This window comes from Natator depressus, chromosome 6, assembly GCF_965152275.1.
Source record: "Natator depressus isolate rNatDep1 chromosome 6, rNatDep2.hap1, whole genome shotgun sequence".
Lineage (NCBI taxonomy): Eukaryota > Metazoa > Chordata > Testudines > Cheloniidae > Natator > Natator depressus.
The window spans coordinates 59,037,560-59,058,412 of record NC_134239.1 but is presented as its reverse complement, the minus strand read 5'-3'; the positions used below and the strand labels follow the sequence as shown (position 1 = coordinate 59,058,412).

The window sequence follows — 20,853 nt, the reverse complement described above, 5'->3', positions numbered from 1 at the left end:
TCTGCTCGGGGTGGGAAAGCAATTGCAATCACAGAGAGGCAGAAGCCGTTCCCTCCCTCCCTCCCCTCCTGAATCCTGGGAGAGGGAGCACAGGCATTACCCTGGATGGAGGGGGGAACCCACTGGCTGGGGCAGGAGTGGGGCTTTGCATTCCTCGCTTCTGTTGGCAGAGAGGGGACTGAGTATCAGAGAGCAGGGAGGGCTCGCAATTTAGCCTTGATGGGTGTGAGTTGCCTGTCTCTGGTGATGCAAGCCCTGTTTGTGGGGAGTGGAACGCTGCCAGAAGGCCTTGCTGGACTCCTTGCCTCCACCCTTCTTGTGGTAAAGCTGAGAAGCAGACTCCCTGAGCTGTGCCCCTCACTAATCTCCAGTGAGTACCACTGACATCATTGCAAACTGATCCAAGAAGCAGTGTTCCCCCTCCCACTGTGACATGGGTGGCAGCCACCAGGCGCAGCTGTGGGCTAGTGCTTGTTAGGGCAAAGGGTTCTTCATGCAAAGTCACCACTGAAAGACTGGGGAACAAAACAGTCTGTGCTTTGCATTCTGCCAAGCAAGTGTTTATAAACAGAACAAGCAGGACAGGGCTACAAACCAGATTCCATGTCTTGGCCTGGCGTGGATCCCCCTGTGTAGAGCGAGGAGCAGAGCTGCCCAGCTGCAGCTGTTGCAATTAGGAGTCTGTGTGTGGGGATGGGGGATAGAGACTTGTAGCTTGAAAGAATCAGCCATACGGATCTCCGCTCTCAGGATGACATGAGAAAACAGCAAGTGTTGGGGATGGCTGGCTGGGCGAGGCTGGCCTCCCCACCCTCCCCTCACTACACTTTCTGCTCTGAGCCTTATTTAAATAAATGATGCAATTACTGGGAATTAAGGGGAGGTGGGGGATTGGTGCCAACACAAAGGCTTCCAATTATCCGCTTCACTGGATCCTCAGGATTTGTCTTCACTCATTTTAAAAACAATTCTCTTCTTCCTCGTGCGATCTTGTGAGGGATCTCGGCCCCTACGACTGCTTTCTGCACTGTTCCCCATAGCACCTCCTGCTGGAAGAGGCTGGGATTGGAGTAGCTGGGAGCCCAAGCCAGTGCTCCTGCACCATTCCACAAAGACTCCTTCAGAGAGACACCAGTGTTCGAATAGCTGTGAACTCTCCACCGTCACCCCTCTGGCCCTGCCTCTACAGTGCACCTTGCTGAGAGAGTTCAGGACTGGAGGATCTGGAAGTGCCTTTCAGCCACTGCCCCTGCCCTTCCCTGCAGCACCTCCTGTTGGGAGAAAGAAGAACTGCGGTAGCTGGGAGCTCGCCCCACATCCACTCCTGCTTTCTCATTCCCTACAGAGCTGCCTGCTGAAGGGGCCAGAACAAGAGCTGATATTAAATCTCTCCTGGCCAGGGACACTAAACTTCCGACAACCAGATGAAAGGAAGAGGGGTTCTTGGACCTTTGGGGAGCCCTGGAGGGGAATATTGCCTCCCTATGCCTATTAAAATAGCTGAACTGCCCTAATCTGGCCCTGCCCCATAGAATTTCTGGGGTCCCTGGGGTGACTTTGGCTGATTTTTAGTATTTAACCATCCTGCCGGGATTAGTCTTGTTTTCAGCTTGGTACCTATATTGGCATTTATCAGTAATATAGCAAACAGTCACTGGGCAAAGCAAAAGGGATGCCTCTCCTCTGGCTCTATGATGGGCCTCTTCTCTGCACTGGCTGCTGTTTGCTTTATCTATGTAATGTGCTTATAGGCCTCCATTACAGCACCTCCCAACCTGTAGGGTATTTCTCCTCACCACACTCCCATGGAGGGAAGTGCTGTTATCCCCATTTTACAGAGGGGAAACCCAGGAACAACATTCATAAGTGACTAACCCATGGTCAGCCAGGATGTCTGTGGAGATGCTATGGTAAATGCAAATTTGGGTGCAGTCTCAAGGACTACATTTATATTCATGGTCTGGTGATTAAACTATGCCTAAGAGTTACTAACAGGGAGAGCTACGTTAAACTGCACCCCCCCGGCCCCTCCCCTCCAAAAAACAACTATTGAAATACGGAGGACTCCCAACGCCTAGGCTAGTGCCCTAAGCACTGGGCCATATGATCCTGTCTCTGCCTCATAAGCTTTCTAATGGCTGGATGAGGGAGACGTGCTGATGAAACCCAGCCCAGTGTACTAAAATTATGCCATGTGGGCTCCTGACAAACACAGGGCAAGGCATTAACTGCTTTAGTGCAGCTGAGAACTCTCCACCACAAGGTAAGGGGCTGGAGCGTGATTCAGGGGAGAGAGGAAAAGAATGACTGTCTCTGCCCCAGTCCGCTCTGCAATGGGGTGCTGCTGCCATTGCTAAGGGCTTTCTTGTCCTACTCTTCATTGCTCAGCTGGAGCTTGTGGGCGCTGTACAGTAAACACTTTTGATGTGTGTCTTTATTTCTAAGCCCCCTTTGTGTTTCTTACCCAGCAGAGGAAGGGATTGTTTCAAAGAGCACAAAGGGGTTATGTGTGATACAGTGGTGCTGTGGAGAACACCCACTGATAAAGAACAGCCTTTCCTGGGAGCACCTTCCTCAATGACTTCCTGGGGCCCACTAACACTCCCCAATACTGGTTTGCTTTCTTGCAGTCCCTCGCAGAACATGCATCGCAGAATCCATCCGGGAGCTCCCAGAGCCCAAGCAGCAGGGCAGGGGTGGCCAGGCTTTAGGGTCTCAGCCTCAGGTCTGAAACCCATAGACGCAAATCTCCCCTTTTGTACTGTATGTTGGCTGTTGCTCTGCACCCCAGAGGTGGCTGCATTTCAGCAAAGTGCCTTAGGATCCTTTATTGTGAAAGGGCCTGTAGTATAACCCACATTCACACACTTCCCTGTTTCATGCACATTGATCTGTTCCTCAAGAGAGGGGAAGTTCTGCATCTCTGACACCCTCACCAGCTCAGAACTGGAGGCTGAGAGGGGGACAGTGCTTCTGCTTCTCCTCAGCTCCCAGGCCTGCCCCTCGCTTTCCCGGCTATGCCCCCAAGGATACACTACGGAGATTATCATAATGCTCCCTGACAAGGCAGGCTCAGGAATTATGCTGATAAAGCTAACGAGACAGCTGATAAAAAACCCAGCCAGTAATTGAATAGAGGGTTATTAGCCTGGCTGGCAGAGAACAGAGCCCGCTCATTCTGCTGCCTGAGTCTCCGTACTCCCTGGCTCCTCCTTGAGAAATGGGCTCTTGCTTCTCGCAGTAGCTCCTTAGTAATGCTTATTCTCAGCTCTGCCTTTGCACAGCAGTGGTCCTTGCATGCAGCTTGCTGGGCTGGGGGCGTGGGGAGGGCCAGTTGCGGTACAGGGTGTCTGAGCATAGCAGTAGAAGGTCAGGATTAAGCACTGAGCAAGTAAGCGAATAGCAAATGGCACCTGTGGCACGTCAGGGGTCCAGGTTACACTGGCTGTAGAGCTGGTCTGAGTCTCTTGCAGCATATGTGGGTGCTCAGGAAACTGTCCCCCATCCATGAAGCTCAGACCCATGCACAGGCTGGGGTCTAACCAGCTGAGCATGGCTCCTAGCTCCTCCTCACTGCTGCTGCTGTCACCCCTTTGTGCGCTGCCCCCTACCTCCTGTACTCCAGCACCCCACCTCAGCGGGCCTCCCGAAGTGTGTGTAGAGGCAAGAGCCAGGGTGGAGGGGAGAGGTGGATGGACCTATGGAGAGAGAGAAGGAGGGAGAGCCAATGGTGCTTGGAAGAGCGTGAGAAGGGGAAATGGAACTCTTGGGAAGGGGGAGAGGAAAAGGAAACTGCAGCAGAGTAAGGGGAGAATTGAAAAGGGAGAGAAAAGGGCCAGAGACAGGTTGGGAGAGAAAAGGCAGGAGTCAGGAAGAGGAGAGAAAGATGGGAATAGGAATGAAAGTGAGAGACAGATAGGCAGAAAGACAGAGGGGAGGGGAGGAGAAAAATACCAGAACTAGAGGGAGGGTGGGAAGGAAAAGGAGAGATGGAAATGGAAGCAAAGAGGAAATAAATCCAGGAAGCTTTTGGTTTAGTGAAGTCTTTGTGCCAATCCCAAACTCTTGCCTGAAACTGAGAAAGGAAAGCTTAGGCCAGGTAGCTACTGAAACCTCCCAAACAGTCAGCTCTGTGAGACGGTGGAGCCTTGGCCTGAGGGGAGACCCACCACTGGGGTCTTGTAAAAGTCGACTGGTCACAGCCCTGATGAATAGACAGGAACAAACCTGCCCTGACTGGGAGGAGGATGTGTTGACTGCGGCCAGTTGGGTCTTTTCTGCCTCTTCTTTCTGATTCTCTGGTTCTCATACACCCACATGCCAGGTGAAGGGTCTTCGGCCGTGTACTACCACCCTTCATCTAGCTGGCTACAGCATCCTGGGCTATCCAACCAGTGCTATAGTAGTGGCTGAAATACAATAGCCATGAGCACAGTGTCAGTATAATGAACCCAAGTACCAGGTAAGCGTAGGAAGGCTGCACGGGGGAGCGGAGAGCAGGGGAGAAGATTCCTCATTATGGCACCTGCATGCTCAGGATCTCCACTCTCTTCAATCTCCCTTTCGTTCAAGTAGATGCCGCTTTAGAGGAGAAGCAGCAGATCACAGGAACACGAAGTATCTTTGCTGTGTTAATCCCGTTGCAGATGAGCCTGACGAGCTGGGTGAAAAGCCCCTTCACCAACTAACGGCTTTGCCTGGATCTAGCACTTCCAGCATGCCCATCTGCCAAGGAGAGGGGAGAAGCCCCTTCTCGTCATGCACTTTGTTAGCAAACTGGAGAGACACAAAGCTGGAGTGACTGGAAGTTTGGAAGCATGTTGTCCTCCTGGGGGGAGGGCAGACTAGAGTGGGTACAAGAGCCCAGAGAACAGTATCTGGGGTTCACTGGCTCAGGGGGTTAAGCATTACTTGGGCGATAGCCTAATCTTGTTTTCCACTGCAGCCTCCTCAACCTGTGCAACAGATCCAGGACCAGAGCATGCATTTGATCCAGTCTCTCTCCAGCAGGCCAATGCTACAGGCTGCAGGGGCCTTCACAGGAAGCCAGAGACATAGAGTTCAGCCCATGTTTGCTCTTCTCTTCTCTTGCACACGCCACCACATACAATGATGAGTGTGAACAAGCTGAGCATCGTGGGCCTGAAGCCAGCCCTGTTCTCCTCTTCCTCTATCCCAGTCACCCTGTCCTCAGTTACAGACATTGCATGTATTTGTATAGAAAAAAACAATTCTAATGGAGCTTAGGGGAGGAGCAAAGGACTACCTTCAGGGGCCACCGGATGTGGTCTTCATCCCTTTCCTAAAATCTGGATTCCAACACCCAGCCTCTGAGACCAGCAGTAGGATCAGACACTTTAATCTAACCCACTTGCACAAAAGGTCGGGTTAATGCTTCATGGGCTTTAACCAGCAGCATTCCTCCTGGTTTGACTCCCTTTGAACAGGTCTGTGGGTGGCATTAATATTAATGAGGTGTCTAACTTAGGTGAGTATGTGCTTGGGTTGTGATCCTGTCCAAATGCCAGGCCTGAGGAGAGCTGCCTGGGGTGAGGCACGTGCCATTCATTGTCCCCAGGCAGCAATGGCGATTAGCTCAAGCAGAGAGCCTTTCCTCCATCTGTTAACGTTTAACAGTGCGTGCAGTAAGGCAAATATTTATTAGGCTCCATGCTTATTGCAAGCCAGGCTTCACCGAACTTCCTAGTGAATTAAATATGAACAAGAGAGGTGGGAAAGAGACATGGCTGCTGGTTCATTTATTAAGGCTTCCTAATTACAGGTGATGCTTCTACATTCTCTGTCCAGGGTGCTGCAAGCAAATGCAACAGCTCATGGCATGACTTGGAAATTCACCTGCTCTGCAGAGCGCTAGTGCAATGCCTCGGCACAACTTAGGTCCCATTTATGCCTTCGAAACAGAGCTTGAGTGGGACTCAGGTAGTGCATAGGGCTTGTGCTACCCTCCTGCTTGGGGTGCATTTCCCCCACAGGACCCAGCAGCTTGCACCATGGTTCTCTGGGTCAATGGGGCCTAGTGGCTGGTTCATGCATAGTGCTGGTACTGAAGGCTTGTGTGAGGGGTACTCTAGATCCCCCTTCCCTACCTGAATGATAAGCCTCTGAGCTGGGCCCTGATGCATGCCAGACTCATGTAATTGCTTTTTCTCTAAACAGCCACCTGCCCCCAAAGGAGCTTGGGCCTCTTGAAATTAAGATTTGGGCTTGAAGCAGCACAAATGGGACAGTGTGTGTGCTACTGACTGTGAGCTAGCAGGTCTTGACTGGTGCAGCTGAGCTCTTGATCTGAGGGACAATTGCCTGTGAAGTTTGGGTCCCTGCTTTGGGTCATTCTAAGCTTATTTTTGTCTCCACACCCACAGATCCCCACTGGTGGCTTTTACTATCAAACAACATTTTGAGAAGATGCTCAGCTGGTGAACGTCGCTGTCACTCCATTGACTTCAGTACACTGACTTCAATGGAACTAGGCCGATTTAGACCAGCTGAGGATCTGGCCCTTCAGTTTATTCCTGTCATTGAGATGCATGTTACTTCTGGCCAGACAATAACTATGGTGCGGCTGTATAGGATCTGTGTGCCCTTTCCCTAGCACAAGGGGGATTTTCCTCTACTTCCTCTTTCTTTCCAGAGTTTCCCAAGACATGGGACATGGTTTGGTTTACAATCACTAAAGAGAGGAGGTTACATTCCAAGTATATTCCCAAGGTTTGGTTTGTAGTTAGAAACTTGTGTAACCACTTGTTCTTCATTGTCATCAGACATGGAACATTATGGAAATGTGCAGTTTTTTCCCAAGGTGAATTCTGTTCTTCATTCACTCCCCTACAGTGCCCTGGTTCCCAAGCACTGCACAGCTGATTACTTGATTAGATTTCTGAGTAACTCTCCCATAAGGACCTGCTTTTGCCTCTGTTGACATTATTGTATACATTGTAATTATGCTCACACTGCCTCAAATCAGCAGAGTCCAGACTTCTTTGGCTGATGCTGAAAGTGGGAGCTGTGCCAAGACTGTTGTTGCATGATTGTGGTTGCAAATGAGAATTTGTTGTCACTGTAGCCTAAGCAATATTTTTTGTCTCCCCAGCGCAGCTCACATAGGCTCTACAACAGTGATTCTCTGGTTTTTGTGACTTGCTGTATCTGGTGAACTGGTACAGTTGATGGAGAAAGTTGGGAATCATTGTTAGAACTGGTGTTTCTTCCAATGTGGGTGGGCTTTAATGTCCCTAACTGAGGCTGTAATCGACCCAATGTTTCCTAGTTTACAAGGGAGTTCTGATTCTCCTGGGCTGCAGCATGGGAAGCTGTACATTAGTGGAATACCAATAAAGCAGCCCCAGCATACATTTTGAGGTGTTGGGGTTTGTTGAACAATAAGTATAAAAGGAGTGATTCAGAGACACTTAACCCCTCCATTAACCAGAAAAAATAAGAGTTGCAAGAATGAAGAAGGCGGCAAAACAATTATATAGAAATATTCCAACTTGTGCTTATATGGTAAATGTGACAAAATTGAGTGCAACCTTAAAATAGCAGCAGCAGTCTTTTAAAATCCCCAAAGCAGATGAGCATTGACTTGAAGAGAGTGGAATATGGATGGAGGGTATTGTATTCAATATTGTATTAAATACAATATTGAATATTGTATTTAATTCTAACAGGAGGGAGCAATCCTCTTTGTAGCTCACTTAGAGCTTCATTAGTCATGAATTCATGGCCACCAGTTTACTTGGACAAGGAGGAAATGCTTGCAGGATCCTGGGGCTCCGTGTGAAATGCCACTTCTTTGGCCCTTTGTGAGGCACTGGTCAGGGAATGAACTGCCTGGCTGCTAATAGATCAGGGAAGAGCTATGGCTGCACCATTCTGAATTGGATTCAGACTGTCTCTCGAAAAGCTTCTAAATCAGATCAAGAAAGATTCAGCTATTTTCCTGTTTCTGGCTGTATCCAGAAATGGTAACTCGTCTAAACAATATTGGAGAAGGGCACTTTAAATGTAGCATAGCCTGACAGTTCATCTGCTGTTTTGCTTAGAGAGCTGTTGTCTACAAAATTCCCCAGTCCCTGCTCTAAAAGTGTTTCAGCCTTCCTTTGTCTGACTGATAAGTAGCTGCTAGTTGTCTAACACTGACAAACGCTAACATTACAAGCCAGGCCTAATTTCCAAACGTGCGCACCTAGCACTAAGCACCTAAGTCTCTGTGCAGGCACCTAAATCAGCTGAGAGCTTGAAATGGGATAATTACGCCTCTGACTTTAGACACCCAAGCTGGGCCCCTAGAGTGCATAACTCTGGGGCTCCCTGTACAACTTTTACAACCGCGAGGGTCTTCTGCCCTGCATTCATGTAGCCCGACGATAAACAGCAAACAAGCACAGGTCCCCTGTTATGGCTGCTCAGTGGCTTCTGTGAATTGTATCAGTGGATGCATTTCCACAGCTCTCTCAACAACCCCCTTCACAGCCAACTGGCCTCTCTGGCGGCCTCCCCAGCAGAGAAATCAAGGACTCAGTGGGCCACGGAGACTGAACTCTCTCCCCTCCCCAGCCCAGGGTCCCTCGGGCCAGGCTGGGGAGGGCCCGGGGGGCGGGGTACCCTCCTGCTGTTGGGGTTGCAGCTGCGCCGTGGCTCCACACAGGGGTCGGTTCCCCGGAGCGGTCTGGCTGGCAGCTCTCCCTAGCTGAACCCTCGCCCGCCCTCCCCGGTCGGTTGTCTTGTCTTTCCGGACAGCCCCGGAGGCGGGGGAACAGCTGAGCTTTAAGCGAGCTGCCTAACGCGCCCGCGGGCTGGATCCTTGGGTCCCTGCGCGCCTGCTACGGGATGTGATCAAACAACCGGCGTGTGGCTGTGCCCGGAGCACCACCCTCGGGTGCTGGGACAGCGCTGCGGGGCGGGCCGAGTGTTTTAACCCTTCCCTCTCCTCTGGCCGTGCAGCCACTCTGCTCCCACCGCCCTCCCTGGGGGGGTTCGCTCGGGAGCCGGATCCTCCTCGCCCGGACCCTGGCACGACTCCCGGCTTTACACCCAAATAAGTGGGTCCCCCCTCGGGCCAGGATCCATTTCCTAAGCGCTAATGAGGGGGCGAGCCGGGGATGTGAGCGAGGTCAGGTGCCCGGGGGGAGGCCGGGGGCTTTGCGCTCACCCCTGGCCGCGCCCCCTGGCTCAGCGAGGCAGCAGCCCGAGTCCCGCTCGGAGCGTAAACGCAGCCCGGCCCCCGGGCTAATCCCTCCGCCAATGTTCCCGCGGCTCCGCTCCCGCTCGGGCTTTCCCGGGAGAGGCGGGTGCTGCCCCCGGAGGCGACTTGCCAGTTCCCTGCGCCAGCCCACCCGGAGCCGTGAGCGGGGCTGCGGCCCGGCTCCCACCCTGGCCTCGGGCCCCCGTGGCTGGAGGGGGCGCGGCCGCCGGTGCCAAGGGAATGGGTCTGCGGGGAGCAGCACCCCAGAGTCCCGGGAGAGGAGCCGGCGGCTGGCGCTCGCAGGGCAGCGTGCCCGGGCCTCCCCGGGTCCCCCGCGGGCTCGGCCTGCGCCGCTCTGGTTACCGCTGTGTGCGGATCACAGCCCCCCCCCACCCAGTATTGCTCGGGGCCAGGCTGGGCGCGTGGAAGGGGCCCGGCCCCAGCTGGGCGATCCGCCCCCCGGGCTGCAGGGCAGAGCGCAGCTCCAGGGGCCGGGCTCCGGTTGTCTCCTTCCCTTTGCCTGGCAGCAGCGCCGGTGGCTCGGGGCCGCTCTCCCTTCAGGGGGCGCCGGGGCGGGCTGGAGTCTCTGGCTCTCCCCCCACTCCTCTTTCGCAGCGGGATTAGCATTTCGCGCCGGGCTGACTCCGGGGGGTTATCACCAGCCATTTGCAATGGAAATACCCTCCTCGAGTCGCCAGCCACGCTCGCTTTACCCCCAGCCGGGCCTGCATATTAAAGCTCGGCCGCTTGCTCCAGCCGGGGGTGCCCTGAGAAGGACCGCGTGTGGGCCTGGACCTCCCGCTTCCCCAGTCACCTCCTTCCCAACCCCTGGGCTGCACTCCTGCCCCCCACGCCTCCTCTCAGCCAGCCTCCTGCGCCGGACACTTCGGAGCGGAACCAGGCTCTTCCCACAATGGCGCTGACCCCCAGCCCAGCGCACTGGGGGGAGTCCGAGCCAAGGAGATTTCACTGGGGAGCTCGGTGAGGGGCAAAGAGCCTGGGGCTGGGAGGGGACTACGGGGGGGCATACAAAGGAGGTGAGAAGGATGCTCCCCAGACACGAGGGGGAGGCAGGGCTGTCGTGGCACCACGAATTACACGCTAATTTATTAACAGATTTATTTGGGAATAAGATTCCCCTGGGTAAAAAACCCACTTCTTCAGATGCATGGAGAAGAAGTGGGGGGGTTTACCCAGGAAAGCTTATGCCCAAATAAATCTGTTAGTCTTTAAGGTGCCATCGGCCTCCTCATTTGTTTTTGTGGCTACAGACTAACAGGGCTGCCCCTCTGAGCGATGGACGATGTTTCTTCAGGTTGACAGGGCTGGTATTAGGAGGCAGCCATGCCCCCTGCGTGAAGTTACCATGCCGAGGGAAACAGGCCCAGGACCGTTGTCACCGGAATCTCTTTGTAACTCACCAGCAGCTAAGGGCTGGTATATGGTTATGACCCTTGTTTATGTGTATTACGGTAGCATCTCGAGACCCGAGCCATGATCAGGAGCCCATTGTGCTGTGTGGGTTACAGACCCAGAGTGAGAGACAGTCCCTGGCAATCAGACAGACAGGGTACGAGAAAGGAAGGCGTCTCTTCATTTCACACATGAGGAACTAAGGCACAGACAGGCTTAAGGTCACACAAGGAAGGTGTGCTAGCTCTGGGAACTGAACCCAGGCTGACTGGTTTTCTAAAAGCTACCTGCTAATACAATCACTGGGATTTATGCAGGAAATACGGGGTGAAATTCAATGGCCTGTGTTATGCTGGAGGTCCAACTAAATGATCATAATGGTCATCTGCCTTTTAGCCCACTTAACCTCAGGATCTTCAGGAGCCTATACATCACTGGGTTAAGTGATCAAAGGGCAAAGTGGATTTGAAGATTTCCAGGAGTATAAAATGATTTGGAATAGAGGAGATTTAGAGCAAGAGGATCTTGGTGGATTCTTGCCAACAGATAATGGAGAAGAAGAAATTACTGGTCAGACAGAGTTATAGTGAAGCGTATGGGAAAGGCTATAAAAAGGAAGCCAACTGAAAATAGCTGATAGAAATGTGATGATGAAGAGAGAGAACAGAGACACACAGTTACATGAAACACAGCCAGCTCCATGACTACTTTCTACTCTTTCTTCCTTATGACATTAAATGTTCTTTCTTTAACTGCCATCTAGATGAACATGGGTCTGTAAATCAACCAGGATGGCCAGTGGCTGGGCATGTTACAGGCCTTTGTTTTCAAGGGAGAATATCCTCCTTTCAGAGAGGTATTAAGTCTGAAGTGAAACCAGTCGTTGATGAACTGTTAGCTATATACTAATACACATTAGTACAGGAAGAAAATTGGCAAGTTCAGAACAAGGCCCCAGAGGCTGAGTAGCAAGTGGAGTCTGGGATAATTATTGGTATTTGTTATATTGTTTATATAGCACTGAACTACAAAGTAAGAAGGTGCCAAGAACCCTGCCTCAAGAAGATTACACTTTAAGGCCCTACGCAATTGACTACAAAACTGGACTAAATAAAACTTCTTATATGTTGCCATTCCAATTTAAAACACAAAAATGGTCCCACCCAGTAGATCTACAAACTAAGAAGTGTGGTCTTGATAGTTGTAAGAGGAGTCTATTCTGTCGTCAAAAAGAATAATAAATTACTACAGAAAAGATGTGGGTAAGTCACTGGCCCACATTTAACACTGGTGGGTCTACAAACTTCATCATTTAATGGACCTGTGTAGCCATTAAATTTCCACAGAGTTTTCTTGGATTTAGGATCATTTCTACTTAAGTCAGTGGAAGATTCCATCCCAGGATCTGGCAAAATATGAAATGTCTTAGCATCTTGGGGACATCTGCAAGTGGTGGGGTTGAGTGGGCAACAATCCAGATTTCCAGGAGCTTGGGAGAGAGAGAGATGTAGTTAATCACCACTTCTCGTTGGCCAGTTCATCCATCCAAATGGCTTATGAGAGAAAGAAACGTCATTTTGTATTCTGAGTGAAGAAGAATGTGACCAATGTAACTTACTAACAGGTCGTGAAACAGCAACAAGTACATTAACATTCCAAAGTAAGTGAAGCAATAGCCATTTCTCCTCAGATTACACATGGGGAGACGTTTACTTTTGCAAACCTGAGCTCTCTGGACTAATGAGGTTGAATAAAACTAGGTTGGGAGTTAAAAGTTTAAAAGTACAGGCTTTTCCTTCTAATCTGATTAAACTTTTTGATCGTGATGATTGATCAGCCCTGGAAGAAGACTCCTTGCTGTTCATACAGTCTGATGTCTATCCATGGGGAGCCCAGGCTTTAAACAGGAGCCCGGTCAAATAACACAACTACTGGGTAATATAATTGTCTTTGAAGCAGAACATGTTGAGCTAGTTCCTCAGCCTGCTGCCTTCCTCCTAAACTTCTTAACATTTTCTTTGGCGTTTTTGTTGATGTGGGGGAGGAAATTGATTGACCGAAGACTTTGGTGAAATGGAAAGGGCTGGTGGACTGTCAGGATAGTGTAACTGTTAGTCAGTGGATTTTGTCTTTTGCCATGCAAACCTATAGCAGCCCCAGTTTGAAAGGACAGTAGCCCAGCCCTATACTACAACCAGGTCTGGCCTATGCAGAAATTTAGTTATTCCAGGTAAAAAGGGCATGCTGTCTGCCACTTGGTTGGCTTCCCCAGTGACCTACCTTGACTGATCTCTTGTCCCCGTCTCATCCCACATACAATCCATCCTCAGAGACAGAATGTCTTCTCTTAGATAGGTTTCAGAGAAGCAGCCATGTTAGTTTGTATTTGCAAAAAGAAAAGGAGTACTTGTGGCACCTTAGAGACTAAATCTCAAATAAATTTGCTGAGTACTTGTGGCACCTTAGAGACTAACAAATTTATTTGAGATTTAGTCTCTAAGGTGCCACAAGTACTCCTTTTCTTTTCTCTTAGGTAGCTCATGATAGATCTTCTTTCCTCCCAGAGGTGTTTATCTCTTGTGATTTGCTCATGTTAATCTAACCATGTATTCATTGCTGAGCCTGAGGCCTGGTCTACACTACAAAGTTAGGTTAACATAATCTGCTTTGAGTCAAACTAACTGTGCATGTGTCTACACTTTAAATTTCTCTCCCCCCAGTGTAAGCGCCCTGTTATGCCAATGTAGTAACACCACATCTCCAAGCAGCACTGAGCCAGGGTTAGTGTAATGAGGTTGACACAGCACATGTATAGACACTGCGTTACCTCTGTCAACCCTAACAGTCCCCCAGCAGCTGTCTCACAATACCTGACACTGACTGCTCTGGTCACAGTTGTGAACTCCAGTTCTCAGGGGTTATGTAGACTGCAAGGCCTTCCACCCCTCCTTTAAAGCCCTGTGAATTTTTGAAATGCCCTTTCCTGATTGTCCAGGTTGGCAAGCACACTTAGCAGCTTCCATTGTTGTGTGCCACTGCCCAAGTGCCCATGCTGGCTACACATTCCAGCTGCACGCTGGCTTGGAGTAGAGAGGAGATATTGGATCTCCTGGGCTTGTGTGGAGAAGAGCCTGTGCAAGCACAGCTATGGAGCAGCTGTAGAAATGTTGACATCTGTGAACAGATTGCATGGGGGATGCAGGTATCAGCAGCAGTGCCATGTGGAAGTGAAGGCATATCAGAAGGCAAGGGAGGCCAACACTCAGCTGGTGCTGACCCACAGACCTGCTGCTTTTACAAAGTGCTGCATGCCATACTTGGCAGAGACCCCACCACCACCCTGAAAACCATTGTTGATACCTCCAAGGAGCCTGAGCCACAGGCCACTGGCTTGAAGAGTGAGGAAGAGGTGAAGGTGGAGGAGAAAGAGGAGGAGGATGGGAGACATGCATCCAGGAGGTCCAGCTGTGCTGCAAGCCAGGACCTTTGTGAGATTTCACTGCAGACCAGTCAGTCCTGGCAGTCGAGCATGGATGAGCCAGATGCAGGAAAAGCATCCTCCAGAAAGTGTGTACATTTATTTCCCATTACAATGATGGCATCCCCAACTTCAACAGGACTGAGTGATTGACTTTTCTTTAATTTACTTATACTAGAAGAGATATGTTACAACATAAAGAGAGGTAGAGCTGTTCTCTGCTTCTCATTCCCCTGTAGAGTTAGGCAAGGGGGGCCATGTGGAGCAGTTTGTTTATGTACACAGGGATGTCCCTTGAATCATCCTGGGAGATCTTGATGAAACTGTCATGGAAGTACTCTGCAATGCTCTCCTGGAGGTTTCTAGGGATGGCAGCCTTATTTCTTCCTTTACAGTAGGACACTTTCACACACCAGTCAGTGATAACTACAGCAGGCACCATGCAGTACACAGACTAACAACATAGGGAGGCTTTGGGACACCACCAGCATCTATGCCTTTGTTACCCCTAGGAGTGAGATATCAGCTACAATCACCACTGCCTCCAGAAAATGGTGCCAGTTCTCAGTGCCATTGCCCTGCATTCATAGTTTCATACAACCAAGCAATTCTCTTCTCATTTCCAGGCAGCCCACACTCACCAGGGCTGGTGCTGTGAGTGGTGCCATGCACAAGCTCTCCCAAGCAGAAGTGTCAATGAGCACATCCTGTTTAAAAGTTACAAGGAGCAAGCAAAGGGAGTTTTGAATCTTAAGTTTTGCTTTCCATTGTGAGTAGACTGGCAATGGTACCGCTGTGTGTTCTGTCTGCAGCTGCTGCCACTGCAGCCTCGAGGAGGTCCTCCTGCACATCCGTGGAATGCCTGGGTCAGACGAGGAGGAGAAAGAAGAGGACTCGGGATAACATATTCAATGAGATCTTGCAAGCCAGTGCTGACTTAGACCATGAGCATAGCGCCTGGCAGGTGAATGTTGCAGACAGCCTGGAGAAGGAAAGAGTGGAGAGGAGAAAGCCCTAGAGTCCCCACAGGAAAAGGAGAGGGAGATGCACCAGGACATAATCGGGCTTCTCTGGAAGCAAACACAGATGCTGCTAACTCTTGGGGACCTACAGGTTCAATAATCTTGGGCTCACCTTCCGATGCAGTCCATGGGGGACTCCATTGCAGCACCTCCCTACCCCCACTTCAACATTCCATGTGGCATCAGGGGCTGCTGACCTCCCCCTACCAGTCCACCCCAGGGACATTAAAGACAACTACAGCTTCACATACATGGATCTGTGAAAGCCATGGTTAGTGTAGGTGTAGCTTAAATGGATATGAATGTTCTTTCCCCTTCAAAAGTTTATATTAATTTATTAAGTTTATAATGTATTTGCTTTAAAATTGCCAGGATTTTGTGTTTTCACCAGTTTTGTTACTGAATAAAATTATATTATTTGGAACATAATTAATCTTTATTAGTTCACAACGTATGCTGCAGAGTGCCTAGCAGTTTTGAAAGCAACCCATTACTTGTTACAGTACAATGTAACATAGTTCATAGGAGCAGTAACAAACAGTGAAATCACCATAAATGTACAGCAAGCACTGCAAAATTAACAGTTGCATTGATAGTGCTATAGTCATAGACCTACACCAAATACCACACAATTCCAAACAGACCCCAAAACATCGGGGACAGGTAGAGTACAGTGCACCACAACGCATTACTGTGGCTCATAGTTAAAGTGCTCTTTGCAAGCCCCTCCCTAAACTGTATAGCTCCATGTTGAGCTCTTCTAAGAGCCCTTGTGTCCGGCTGTTCAAACTGAGCAGACAGCCTCTCCACTTCTGCCCTCCATCCCAGGAGAAACTTTCCCCCATTTGCTTCACAGATATTGTGCAGGACACATCAGGCATCTATAACCATTGGGATATTTTGCTAGTTTAGATCCAATCTTGAGAGTCAACAATGCCAGCATCCCTTCAATCTACCAAAAGCACATTCAAATATCATTCTGCACCTGCTGAGTGGGTAGTTGAATCTTTCCTTGGTGCTGTAAAGTTGGGCAGTGTACGGCTTCTTGAGCCTGGGGAAGAGGGGATAGGCTGGGTCCCATGGATCACTATTGTCATTTCAACATTTCCAGTGGTAATCTGCCAGCTGGGAAGAAAACCCCTACTCGTAATTTTCTGAACAGTCCTGTGTTCTTAAAGATGCAAGTGTCAGACACCTCCCCTGTCCAACCCACATTGATGTTGGTGACACATACCCAGTGATCCACCAGTGCTTGCATAACCATAGAAAAGTAGCCCTCTCTGTTGATGTACTCTGTGGCAAGGTGGTCTAGTGCCAAAATAGAGATATGCATGTTGTCTATCACCCCAATGCTATTCAGGAACCCCATTTCTGCAAATACATCCAATAGATCCTGCATATTGCCAAGAGTCACAATCCTGTGTACCAGGAGGTGATTAACTTTCACACTTTTGCATGCTTTCATGACAATGGCCCTTGCAGTGGATTTTCCAACTCCAAAATGCTTTCCACAGGGGATTACCACTCATTTCTCCACTGTCAGTACAGTTCTCATTCTGGTGTCCCTGTGCTAGAAGGCTGGAGCAAGCCTGGCACACAGATCCAGGAATGTGGCTTTGTGCATCCAAAAGTTCTGCAGCCACTGCTCATTATCCCAAGCCCATATTACAATGCAGTTCCTTCAGTCAGTGCTTGTTTCTTGGACCCAAAAGTGGCACTCCACCATCTGCAGCTCCTTCATCAATGCCCCCAACAAGCTTGAATTGGTTCTTGCGATGACCCACAGCAATTAGTCCACTGAGAAATTGTCGTGCTCCCCACTGATTTGGTTCTTCTTTAGGTTCCGCAAATACAGGAGGATCGTGCATCCTGTGCTTACAATGCTTTTGACAAAAGCGCAGAGCTGTGCAGGCTCCATGCTTCTGTCAGAGGTGGCGGACAGCAAGGTGGCCTGTGTGGGTTTGTGGAATTTTGAGAAAAGGTGTGAAAATTATGTGGTATGGATGACATTATGGGATGGAGACAGTTGCACACTAGCAAGCTGACCCCTTGCTCCCTGCACAACTCGCTTCAGCCCCACCATGCATTGCCAAAACTTCCCAGAAGATAGTGTGCTGGACGGTGGCAGATTGCACATTGGGATATCTGCCCATGGTGCACTGCACTGTGCATTAACACAGGCACTCCTGGTGAGCATGTGCAATGCCCACACAAGGAGACAAGTGCACATGAGCACAAGCAATGTGCTAACTGCAGTGGCTTTATGCCAACAAAATTGCATTGACCAAAGTTTATAGTGTAGATGTGATCTGAGACCCTGCTGGACAAGGCCTGGTAACACAAACCCTGACTGTTTGTCTTCCTTTTAGCCATCCCACCAGTCACTACAACAGGCTAATATGCCTGTTGATTTAGTTGGGGATTGGTCCTGCTTTGAGCAGGGGGTTGCTTTGAGCAGATGACCTCCTGAGGTCCCTTCCAACCCTGATATTCTATGATTCTATGTGGCATGTCCCCTTAGCTGGGTGTGGGTTATTTGTGGGGGGAAGGAGGGGGTAGTGATAGGAGGCAGCTTTCTGACACAAGCTTAAAAACTGTGGGCCAGATCTTTCACTTATAAAGCAGCATAACTCCACTGAAATCAATGGGGCTATGCTGGTTTGCACCAGCTGAGAACCTGGCCCTAGCACTAGAAAATAATTCCATTCGGATAATTCCAGATGAGGCAGAAGAGAAGGCACCTGCAAAAAGCCTTGCAACTGGCACTAACTGAGAAGTTCCAGGAACTGGCCCGTGGTGAGCTTGTTTGTGGCCCCTGCAGTAGCCAGAGGAGGAGGGTCCTCTTGGTGCTGACGGGGAACAACACAATGGGAATTTATACAAGCGAATTGCCTGCTTGACCTTTTCAGGGTGCCGAGTGATGCATCGAAAATTCCAGCCTTAGAATTGTGTCAGCAAAGAAAATTGTCTAAATTACAATGCAACATTATCTTTGCTGTGACTCAGAAATCTCCCCCCTTCTCAGGGCAGGAGATTCCAGGGAGGGGGCACCGCAGGCTGGGCCCGTTTCTCCTGCAATCCTGAGACTATGAAATACTGCCAGTATTTTAACAAAGGGCTTCCTCAGAATTGTCTCCCTTGGCCTGTGATAACTCCTCTGTCCCAAAGGTAGGTGATGTGGGGGGGTTGTGCATGCGGGGGAGAGAGAAAGGGTGCAGAAAAGGGAGGGGGCGTATGCAGAGAGTGTGTGTACGTGTGTGTGGAGACAAAGAGGAGGGAGAAAGGGGTGTGGGTGGATGGGTGTGTGCGCTCCAGCGGGGAAGGGTATGTGCGGAGAGGAGGGAGGGGTTGAGAAATCTTTTTATTTATTTTTCCTCCCTAACAAAGCCGCTCTCATAGCTACACGAGAGAAGGCAGCACTATGGGGTAAATCAGATTTTATGAAACTGTGTTTTGATGTTTTGTCCCTGGGAAAATATACCGAGCGTTTGAAAGCCGAGTGTATGAGGGAGCAAGAAAGGAGTTCTCGCTTACAATGTTTTGAGGGGAGGGGGGTCTTGTCTTTGAAAATCCTTGCTGGTCCATTTCAAAAGCAAACATCTTGCTCACCGGATTTGGATAAATCCTCTGTGGCCGTGCTGGTTTATAAGTGTCCAGCGAGGAGAATGGACTCCAGCAGAGGCAAGAAACCTACCCAGCCCTGCCCTCCCTGCAGTGGAGGGATATGAATCAGGGACTCCCAGGCGTCCGCAGTAGCCTATCCCTAATCCTACATGGGAGAAAGAGCCATGGTCTCCTTTCTCACGTGCAGGCGAGGATGCAGAACACTAGCGCTAGATGTAAATGAACTACATCGATCAGTTTGGTTGTATGAAGCTTTTTAAAGAGCTGTAGGCTTCAGGGATTGGAGTGGGTTTTCAAGACGGACCATCTCCAATGGCTAAACTGGGGAGCATGGGGCTGTCTATGATCGCGAGGCCTCTTCCCATGGAACCTCTTCACTAGGTTTTTCTGCTAGCAACTTTCCTACCGATCCGCGGCATTCAAAATTCTAGAAATGCCTGTCCGTGATCCCACGTGTCGGCCGCTGAGCCATACAAGCTCCGCGCCCCCGTCTACCTCCCGTGCGTACCTCTGTCCTTGGTGCTGAACTGAGGGTGGTAGCTTTTCAGCCAGACTAGAGGGGAGATCCAGCATTGACGTCGAAGACCTCTGAATAACTTATTTAAAACACCCAGGAAAACTTTTGACTTCAGAATAGAAAATTTTGGGGGGGTGGAATCCCCACCGATATTTTCTGAAATAGAAGGCAAAGTGGGGAGTGGGGAGGAAAAAATTACCCATAAATATTTGAAATGAGCGTCAGGTGAAATTACAGGGTTTCAAATCAATGTGTCAGCTGCTGAAATATGAACAGCTGCTTCTTTTGTGATTTCTTTTCTTTCTCTGTGTTTTTTTAATGATTATTATAGCATCACTGATCTCTCTGCTGCCTGATCTGTTACACTGACGGAGCATTTGAGGACTCAGCACAGGAGTACATAACCTAGCCTGGTGCTGAGAAAAGCGAGGGAGGCCATGACTAAAAAAGAACGTGACACTATATTCTTGGAGCGGGGGTTCTGTTGCAGGGCAGGGACATTTTGAGAGGTTCTGTTGCGGTGGTGGGGCTCTGCTGCAGGGCAAGGCTGCTGTGCTGGGTTCTGCTGGAACACGGGGATTCTGGTTTAGCGCAGGGATCGCCTGCAGTTCTGTTGCAGTGCTTGGGTCTTGTGTGGGGTTCGGTTGCAGTGGGCAGTTTCTGTGGAAGGTTCTCTTACAGGATCTGGGTTCTGTTGCAGTGCAAGGGTTCTACGTGAGTTTATCTTGCAGTGCACGGGTCCTGTGCGGGTTCTCTTGCAGTGCCACGGTTCCGTGCAGGTTCTGTTGAGGTGCAGATGTTCTAATGCAGGATTCTCTTGGGAGGCAAATGTTCTCTGTGGGGCTACTTTGCGGTGCTTGGATTCTCTGTAGGGTCCTGTTGCAGTGCAGGGGTTCTGTTCCAGTGGGGTTCCATCACATCCGCAAGCTCAGGGATACACCTCAGCTTGGGAGATGAACTCTTCCCCTTTGTTGCTCAGTTAAACTGCTGGAAATTCTTCCGAATCTCCTCCTCTCTTCTCCACCTGCATATTCTTTCTGCATATTCCAGCAGAGCGCCGGGGTGGTTGGCTAGAGAAGGGGAGATGTTAGAGAGATTAGAAAACCCTCTCCTGGCCTGACGAGGCGGGTTCATGGCTATGAACCGTGTAACTGGCGGGGTTCCATTCCCTCAACCCCTTGATTTGGAAGCGCAGTCAGGTCCAATGAGCCAGGAATGCTTCCCAGCTATTAGAGCAGAATGGGCTTTGGGGGAGCGGTGACATGAAGCGAAATGTTCAACTCATCGACTCCTTATTGTGTGTCGCTTCTTTGTGTGCAGCTAGTTTGTGCACCTCGGCGCCTCCGGGAGTCTCTGGCTCTGGGAGAGCGATCCCCGAGCAGACCGCGGAGTCTGCCAGGAGTGACTTCGTTTATGGAAACCCAGCCACTGGCGAGGTTACCTCCGTCCCCTGTCAATGCGCTCTGGGCTGAACGTCGGGTGCGGGGCGCGGGGGAGCAGGCAGGACAGAGGCTGCCCCTGGAGCTGCTTCCCGTCCCAGGGCGCTGAGAATGGCCCTGCCATCAGAGTCCGCTCCCCTACCCTCCCCCCCCGC

General features: G+C 50.3%; 1 protein-coding gene across 1 annotated transcript in view; it reads left to right on the top strand.

Annotated features, from left to right (window-relative positions):
• Positions 1 to 18,526: 18,526 nt before the first annotated feature.
• Positions 18,527 to 20,853, top strand: part of CHRM4 (cholinergic receptor muscarinic 4) — a 40,749-nt gene continuing 38,422 nt past the window's right edge. Inside the window, exon 1 of the mRNA XM_074955366.1 lies at positions 18,527 to 18,544. The gene's annotated coding sequence lies outside the window, so the exon portion shown is untranslated. The remainder of the gene's footprint in view (positions 18,545 to 20,853) is intronic.